We start from the raw sequence: 10,059 nt of genomic DNA, 5'->3' as shown, positions 1-10,059 counted from the left end.
CCTCTCTAGGTAACTACTGCACTACTTAGGAAAAACATGAATCCACTAGTAGTTCTTCTATCAGACATGCTAGTAGCTCAATCTACATTTGTATATCTAAACACCTATATATGCTTACCTATCTCATAAAAATATCCATAATGCAAAGTGGACTTAATATACCTCAATATGCATCTAACTTCATCCAAATAAGGCTTTTTAAGCATTTGCATAAATTGACTGACAAGGCCAATAGTATAACTCAAGTCTAGTCTTGTAATGGTTATGTGAATCTGGCTCCCTACTATTCTTTTGAACATATTTGGGCCTTCTATCTCATCCCCAACATTAGCACTCAGCTTTACATTTTTCTCTGATGGCACTCTTTCCTTATATGTTGTCATATCATACTTTGACAACATATCCAAGCCATATTGCCTTTGGGACAACCATACATTATCATCACATTTGATCCCCTTAATACCAAGAAAGTACCTTAGCTCACCCAAATCCTTTATCTCAAAATTCTTCTTCAAAAAGTCCTTAACTTTAGGAATCTTGATGCCACTAAAACCTGCAATAATCAAATCATCCACATATATAACTATGCTGACCAACCTTGCATCACTTTCTTACATAAAGTGAGTGATCAACATAAAAAACATAAAAGCCAATGTTGACAATATACTCTTTGATCTTGTTAGACCATGCTCTAGGTGCTTGCTTCAACCCATAGAGCACATTCTTTAACTTGCACATATATGTGGGATATCCTCATAACTTGCTAGCTGCTCCATGTACACCTCTTCTTGTAATTCACCATGCAAGAAGGCATTCTTAACATCCATTTGTTGCAAAATCCAACATTTGGCTTTGCTATCAAAGCAACCACACATCTAACAATTGTCATTCTAGCAATCAAAACAAACTACCATAGATATTAGGAGGTGATAAAAGGAATTCATCAAATAAATAACACCCCATATTTGTGATGGAAGCTCAATTTTTTCATATCTGGCCTTGTCTTTTTTTTTTTTTTTTGGTTACCTTTCTATGGAGTATCACCAAGTGGTAAGGCATTGGTTTTTGATACCAACAAGCAAAGGTTCGAATCCTTTTACTTCAGCTCAAGACTAAATGTCTCTTCATAATCTATACCATATGTTTTAGCATAGCCTTTTGTAACCTGCTTAGCCTTATAATTGCTAATAGAACCATCTACATTATGCTTCATTGAGTGACCCTTAGGCACTTATATAGAAAATTAACAACAATCACTTTATAAAAACATATTTGAAAAAAAAAATTGCATAGCTTTAATTGTTAAGATATTTGCAATCACACCTACTTTAGTCCCTTTGTATGGAACAACTAGGCTAGGAAGATGCAGTCCATTCTAGGAAGAGAGACAAATCCCATATGCATAGTGGATGTTAAGTGCTACCAAAGAACTCTATATAATGATGTACTTGAACTATCACTTTCACATATGATAATGCAACAATACTTGTCTCTTTATGTCAAGTGTCTGTGTCATTGTTGTCCATACACAAGATTGTGTTTATAAGTTCAAGTCTCAATCTTGAAACCTAATTCACTTGTGTAACAGTTGTCTACATTGTCATGTCAACATGAGTTGTGTCTTTATCTTCCATCCTCCATAGCTTCCGCCTTTGCCATGCTCTAAATCCCGCATCTTTGACATGGTATCAGAGCCCAGTCAGGCATGGCATAACTCCCTTCTCTACTCTCTTAGTCCCTCTTAAACTTAGGTCAGCTCAAGTCTAGCTCATGGTTCCATTTCTCACCTCATCTCTACTTGACCTTCCTTGGCAGCCATAGCTAGCAGCACCCTATCAACTTGAAGCTCCTGGATCTCTCTCGACAGGTCATATCTGAACCTGCTCTCTTCAAGACATTTGTTCCTTGTCTCCCAAGGCTTCTTTGTATCACTTAAGAGCTTGACATTGACCACTCCATAGCCTAGCATTGCTCAAATTGTCAGTCATTGCCATAGACTAAATTTGTGACCTATAGGACATACCTTGATTGGAGTCCCTGGATCTCCCAACACAAAGCATATCTTCTCTTGCTTCCTTCTAAGGAATCATTCCTTACATTAGGGTGCTTCATCCTAGCACCAACATCCATGACATTGATCACCCGCTGCTCCAGCATTGACGAAATCACGAAAATCCGGCTAAACTGCACCTTATCATGGTCGTCTTCTCTGCGCGCGCAGTACGGGCCGTGATCTGGATGAGGACCATAGGGCTTTGGTAGAGCATCACATAAGCTACACATCCATAAAAAAAGTTTTGAAAAGGATCCACCATAGCTCCTGCAATGTCAAAAAAACCAGGCCCTAAAATCCACCATAGCTAAATTTTCACTCAAGCTAAAAAATCTCATTATTTTCTCTCTCCTGCCACCTGGAGCAACACACTGCCACTCTGATCTATTGTCCCAGCATCAAATCAAGGAGGGGAAGGACTTGGAAATATTGAAGAAGGATCGAAGACCCCAAACAAAGAAGATTCAAGCTCAACATCAACACATACATAGTCTCCGCATAGTGTGTTTTCACACTGTCATTACTTGTGTCTCTTGACACATTGTAATCTGCTCTTCCACTGATAAATCTCAAAATTCTAAAGTTGATTTGCTACTATTCCCGTAAGTCTAACATGGGAAAAGACTCTCCAACTTCTCGCTTCAAAGGAGTCAGGTTTCACACCTGGTAGATCTGCATCAAACTCATCCTAATGAAGAAGGGCCTTTGGGCCATTACCACTGGAAAAGAAAAGAAGCCTCATGATGCGGATCTTGCTGTAACTTGGCAAAAGAACGATGATAAGGCCTAGGCCATTATCAAACTGAAGCTAGATGATAGCTATATCCACCATGTGGATAACTGTGAGACCTCACAGGATACATGGAAGAGACTTGACACCTTGTTCGGTGCACAGTCTAAATCATCAAAGTATGGTCTCCTGATTGAATTTTTCAGGCTTGAAATGAAGTCCAGCACATCACTTGCCACACATCTAAATTACATGGAAAGACTTCTAACCCAACTTGCAGGAATCAACATTAAAATGGAAGAAGATGTTTATATCGGTGTTCTACTTAAGAGTTTGCCTCCTGAATATAATAATGTATCAACAACTTTAATCAATATGCCAAATCATGAACTTGTTGATATCCAGGCATCACTGTTAGAAGAGGAAAAGAAGCTAAAATCTAAGGAAGAACCAAGTACCTCTAGAGATAAGCATGCATTATATGTTGGCAATAGGTACAAAGGCAAGAAGGATCAGCTCTTCTATGACTTTTGCAAAAGGATCGGACACACCGAGAAGTTCTGCTATGCAAGAAAGAGGTCCCCAAAAGCCTATCTAGTTGCAATCAAAGAAGAAGAAGAAAATGGAGCAAAGGAAAAAGAAGAAGAAGAAGACCACCAGGAGAAGGACAAACCCCATCAGTCCTTCAATTCAGATAGAATTTTTTAGTTTTGTATTTCCTAGCCCTAATGTCTCAAACATAAACTTGCAAACTCCTCAGTTATCCTTGTACTACAGCCTTTGTACACTTTGTAAGGCCCCTGCTACAGCCTCTGGATGTCCATCATGTTTGTGGTACCCACACTTAGCCTTTTCTGTGACAGCCTCTGGTGTTTTGCCATGTTTATGGTGTGCCCACACTTTGCAGGTGTTGCTTTCACTAAAGCCTCTACACGCTTTGTACTTTTGGTTGTGATTGAGGAGGGGTGTTGAGATATTTGCAATCATATAATACAAATTCTATCAATCCATAGTACTAACACAAATTATTTTTGGGTTGCAATAGAGAGAGAGAGAGAGGGAGGGAGGGAGGGAGGGCTGATGGTGAGATAGGTGGCATAATTTGAGAGAGAGAGAGAGAGAAAGAGAGAGAGAGAGAGAGGGAGAGAGAAAATGTGTGTTATGTGAGAGGAGAGAAAGAGAGAGAGAGAGATAGAGAGAATGAACTACTTACATGTAGAGAGAGAGAGAGAGAGAGAGAGAGAGAGAGAGAGAGAGAGAGAGAGAGAGAGAGTGTGTGTGTGTGTATGAGTGAGTGAGTGAGTAAAGGTGGTGGCAAAGGTCGTGATGGTGGTAGAGCTAGCGATGATGACAATGGTGGTGACAGTGGTAGTGGCGATGGCGGTAGCAATGGTGGTGGTGGTGGAAGTGGAGGTGGATACATCTAAGGATGGAATATGTAATGTAGCCTCCTTTGATTTCTTGATAGATAATGTTTTAGTAGTCGCTTAGAGTTTATCTTCCAGTCATCGCCATACATACTCTAACCAGAATGATTGGATTTTGTCGACTAGTTAACCCTAGGTCTACCCCGCAAGGGAAGTGTCCTGTCATTATCCACAATGGACTGACTTGAAGGTTCCTAATTGCCCTAACAGTCACCTATCAACAACGAACTCACATCCGAAGGTGTCCTTCGAGAGGCTTCTTGTCCGGAAGGAGCAACTGCCATTACCCTTGGTTCATGGAGTACAATGCTTTTTTCCAGTAGCAGGCTAAGGATTTATAAAATCCCTTACAGTGCTCTGGCATAGCCATCGTACCTTCCCTCTAAGATAATTTATAGTTCGGGTCTTGAGACCAAACCCTAAATAAGTCAGCGAATCAGTCCTTTCTAGAGTTTCTTCCTAGTGCTTGTTTATGCGGAAACCTCTCGGCTAACTGAGACCACCCTATCATAGGAGTGGATTCGTCGAGAATCCATCCATCCACTTCCCTCTATGGAAGTTCTTAGTTATCTAATTACCTACCACATTACGTGAACATATAAAAACAACTTCATTGATTAAAATCCCTTTATGCACAATTGTTCATTTACGTAATTTACTCATGGACATACCATCAGAATAAAACAATTTTATTGATTATATTTCATAATATGTGTTCTCCCGCCCATACATCCGTCCATACATGAGAAAAATTACAATTTCACATGCTACCTCATTTGGCGCATGTGCACATCATGTGCTACCTCATCCGGTGCATCTGCACGTCACCAAGATCAAATCCACCTATAGCTAGCGTTCATAGGTGTCCCAAGTAGAACTCGGGCCATATAGGGGACCAAGTAGTTTCTAGGTGCGAAAAAGGAATTACTAGCCATAGCCCCCTTGGCACATTTCCACCTCCTACTTAATACAATCCCTACTGGGAGACCTCTTGCCATTGGAGCCAATCCATGATTCCGCAGCGGTAAAAGCATCCCCTCTTGGTATAGGGATTCAACACCTATCCTTGGGGGAGGCATAAGGCTCCTCAATTTTTATATGTTCCAATACTTAATTCAATCAAGATCTAATCTAGAAAATCACAAACAAGATTGACGTCTTCAAGCAGTTATGACTTCAAAATCAATCATGCAACTTTCAAGTGATGCTTAATCTGGTAACAATTGACACTTGAGTTTCACATAATGAAATCTTCCCCATAGAATTAAACTAGGGGTATCTAGATTTTTGGGGTCTTTAACTTCCCAATTCTTGTAACCAAGTTTCTTGGCCTTAAGTCAGTATTTCTCAAGAGACTTATCTTATTTGGATAGAACTTTTTTAGAAAAACCTGTGGTAACATGATTGGTAAAGAGGTGTTGTCCGCGCCCATGACTCCGTGTGACTCCCGTGCTTGCAATTCCAACTGTTGCTTTCACGTTAGTAGGGTCATTCGGGATTTCTTCTTTTGAATTCTTTCTCTTCGGGGCCATGACGGAATAGAGACGAGAGTAGAGGTATGATAGAATAGGATAGAGTTCTTTACTATATTCTCTTCTCAAATCTGAGTAGAAGAGGATGAGAGACATTCAACGTATCCCTTTCTTTGGGTTGAATAGGATGATGTCTCTTCGTCTCGTGGAATAGAGTCTCCTCCTTCTCGATCAGCGTCTCGTCCCATCAAGATTGCTCTTGTTGCTCCCCATCTCGTAGAATAGAGTCTCCTCCTTCTCGATCAGCGTCTCGTCCCATCAGGATTTCTCTTGTCCCTCCTCGTCTTGTGGGAGCCATGGAAGAAGCCTGATGAATTCAAGCAATGCTTCCACTTAGGGTTGGAGAGAGAGAGAGAGAGAGAGAGAGAGAGAGAGAGAGAGAGAGAGAGAGAGAGAGAGAGAGAGAGAGAGAGAGAGAGAGAGAGAGAGAGAGAGAGAGAGAGAGAGAGAGAGGCTCGACTGATTACATCAAAGCTTCACCACGTCAATAGCAGTACAGAGACTTTTGCATGGGTCATTATGTGTCTGTTACGTGATGCTCTACCACTATTTATATAGTAGTGAGAGGGGGGGTAAAGAGGGGACGCCTACTTTTTGGCGTTTTGGATAACATAATCAATGATAAAGATTTCTTTTTTTTCTGCCCTGTAACTTGTTTAGATCATAACTTTATCGTATGAACTCCAAATATAGTCGTTTGGGTACTTAAACAATTGGAACACATCGAATCAACAAGCTCACGTGGACATAATTGCAAAAATATATCAAAAATAGGCGAATATGATGATTTTTATAAATCACGTTATTTTTATCCATCTTTTATCTTTGGACGACTTATCCCTTTCAAAATAAGTGATAGTATATATATTGATCCATCTAAAGTGGAAATTAAGTCATCTATACATTATACTAGAGATTTTAGACTATTCTAGTAAACAAGTCCTGCTTCTTGTAAGTCCTGTAGAGATTTTGTAGTTTTTTAATATGTGGATGCACCTTAAAATAAACCAAGTAATGGGGATATTACATTTTTCCATCCTTAGAAAAATCGAGATGTCCTCATCTCGAGAGAAACTAGGGGTATTCTTTCATAAGGGTTACCTCATCAACCCAAGTGGTATCTTCTTCAGGATAATCCTTCCATTGGATGAGATGTTCTCTAAGGGTCGTATTCCTAAGGATTCTTTCTTTTACATCTAAGATTCTATCAAGTTGAAGTTCAAGTAAACCTTGACTCAGCATTACAACTTGCTCATCATCAAGAATATGATCAGGATTAGGTACATAAGGTTTATGGAATACATCATGAACTTTTAGGGTTCCACAGTATCTGTGGCTTAGCTTCTTGAATTTTCCCAAGGATAAAGAACTCCTCTTTGGGTGTACACGGATAAAAACCTTGTTCCCTTCTTGGAAGATTTGTTATTTTCTTCCTAGGTCAGTACAGGCTTTCTATCGATCCTTGGGAGCTTGTATATCTTGCTTGATGGTTTTGATTTGTTTTTCCATATCTTCAAGCATCTTCTTAGAAGCTTCAACCTTCAAGGTAGGGTTAGAGAAGTTTAGTGGGGTTAGGTTTTCTTGTCCATATAGAGCTTCAAATGGGGTCATTTGAATGCTCTGATGATAGGACGCATTGTAAGCAAATTCCACCAAAGGTAGATATTGTATCCCCATCGTCTAGGTTCTTTGCAACAATATACTCTACTTATGTCTTTAATGACATGATTTACACACTCTGTCTACCCATCAATTTGAGGGTGATAAGCTGTACTAAAATAAAGCTGTGTACCAAGAGCTTCAAATAATCCCTTCCAAAAATGCGAAGTGAATAGAGAATCACAATCACTAATAATTCTCTTTGGTAGTCCATGAAGTCTAAAATCTTGGCACAGCCTTGATAGGGAAGAAGAGCCATAAGAGAAGAAAGAAGAGACCCGAACCTAAAGTTGTGCTTAAAACTGAGAGTGCCACAATGCTACCTGCTAGAAAGAACGTCACTAACGCTGAGGCAGAGACATCAGCTCCAAAGATGACTGAAAAGGGAAGTGCTAAGGTAGGGGAGTGTGGAGGCGATCAACCGCCAAGACCCATGGACCGCTTATTATTTCAAGCATTCCAAGCCAAACACTAATGGCTACCTCTCATATAGCCGATGCGCCATCCATCTCTACGGGTATAGTGAGCTTACCTCCATGCCTGATCAAGTTACCTCCTCTCCCTGAGCACTCCGGTAGCTCCACGATCCAAGTGCAAGCGTCAAGCGAGCTCCATCCTCAAGCTCCACGCTCCAAGCTCCATTGCCACAAGCAAGACAAGATAAGAGAAGAGAAGAGAAGAAGAGATGAGAAGATGGAGAGCTTCTCCTCCCCAGTCCCTCACCCTCACACACTCACTCCCTCGCACTCTCACACTCCCTCTCTCAAGCACAAGCTCAAGCAAGAAAGCAAGCAAGAAGAAGAAGAAGAAGAAGAAGAAGAAGAAGAGGAGAGCCACTTTTGGCTACACACAAGAATGAGCTTCTCATTCACTTTTCAACTTTATATACAAATCCCTAAATCCCTTTTGGGTGGTCATCCCCTTATCCCCTTTTTTACATGGCCAGCCTAGGCCCCTTTTCCCATTGTTCTCCTATCTTCCTAGCTTCCTCCCTAACCACCCATCTACCTTTACAAATTGCATGGAAAATTGTACTCTTAAAATAAATCATGGTGTGCCCTACGCCTTTTTTACAAAAGTATTGAATTGCACTTTTTCTCGTGTGCCTTTCTCCTTGATTTAGGACTTTTCTACACTTCTTATGTTTCCACATTCTTCTTCTCATATGCCTTTCACCTTGATTTAGAAATTTTATGCACTTCTTATGTTTTCACATTCTTCTTGGTGCACCTTCATCTTCAATTTCACTTTTTCCTCGGCCTTGTCTTCTGCTTTATATTTTTTGGCTTTTCCACCTTGTTCATTTGAGGGTTAACATTACTCCCCTCCTAGATCAGTTCTAGTCCCATGGCACTCATCATCATAGGTAGCAAGCTTTGGCATACACCAAAGACGTGGGTGGAAGGGACAGCTGTGGTTTGCCGTGGAGAAGTTTTGGTGGTGGGGTGGATGAAGGTTGCTGGGGCATGTGGTTGGTGGTTGGCTGGTGGTAGGTTTGGTGAAGTTGGTGATATGGTTGGTTGTTGTTGGGAGTTGCACTCTTGGGTTGGCACAAGTGTCGGTGTTCTGAGAATTCTGCGGCCGACAATTCCTGGTGGATTTGCATGATGATAAAGGATAAGAATTCAGAATTTAGTGTTGATAAAGGGCAAATGACACTTTCATTGGAGTCTTCAATACCTACAATTGAAAACCTCTCATATGCGGTCTCTCCCTGGGGGTAGTGCTAGTCTTCTTATCATGCATAAGACATAGTTTGATTAGTTTGGGAGACATGTCAAACTCTAAGCAAGCTGAGAGTATTGTCTGGCACTTGAGGACCCAAACTGTGTATATATTTTTGTGCATATATTATGTGAGTACTTGTGCATACTCAGATATTATGTAGTTAGAAGACTGTGGGTCTGGTTCCTCATAACAACATGTGGATGAAGCAAAGTTGTCCATGTTGAGGAGAAATACACATGAAGGTGTATGAGACATCCTTTGCATTGTGATAGCACGATATAGAATAATTGAACAGATTGACACCGAACTTTTGGTAGCTGGTAGCTATTGGGCTTGCTTGACGAGTACGGTGTACTTTTCATGGCCATTAGTTCGGTGCTTACCACGATCGATTGCAATGATACTAAGGCAGAGTGCAAAAAGGAATTGCGCAATTGGGTTAGGGTGACAGGTCTAACCATAGGCGAGACAAGCTCCCTAGGTATGTCCAGCCCTGATATTGGGAATTCGTTATGGGAAAAGGTCAGAATGACGAATTTCCTTATGGGAAAAGGATATTGGGAATTCGTTGCAGGAAATGAAGAAGAACCAGTTCTTCCTGATATTCCCAATCAACAGCAAATGCAGACATTTAAAGCATGGCATGAGAGAGCGAGGAAAGTTATGTATTGGCTGTCTATCAGCATTTCAGACTCTATGATTGTGCATATTCAAGATGCAAGTACGCCAAAGGAGGCATGGGATACTTTGTCAAAAATGTATAGCACAAATACGCAAGCCAGGAAAATGTAGCTCAAGCAAGAGTTACACAATGTGCAAAGAGAAAATATGAGCATCAATGACTACCACATGAAGGTGAAGAAGATTGCAGATGCACTTGCTTCCATTGGGTCGCCAGTGGAAGATGATGATTTAGTTTCTGTGACCTTG

Source organism: Lygodium microphyllum, chromosome 29 (assembly GCF_053477565.2).
Source record: "Lygodium microphyllum isolate KBCC chromosome 29, Lygodium_microphyllum_v1.1.10, whole genome shotgun sequence".
In the NCBI taxonomy this organism is placed as follows: Eukaryota; Viridiplantae; Streptophyta; class Polypodiopsida; order Schizaeales; family Lygodiaceae; genus Lygodium; species Lygodium microphyllum.
The sequence above is the reverse complement of the archived record's forward strand: the minus strand, read 5'-3'. Positions refer to the sequence as shown.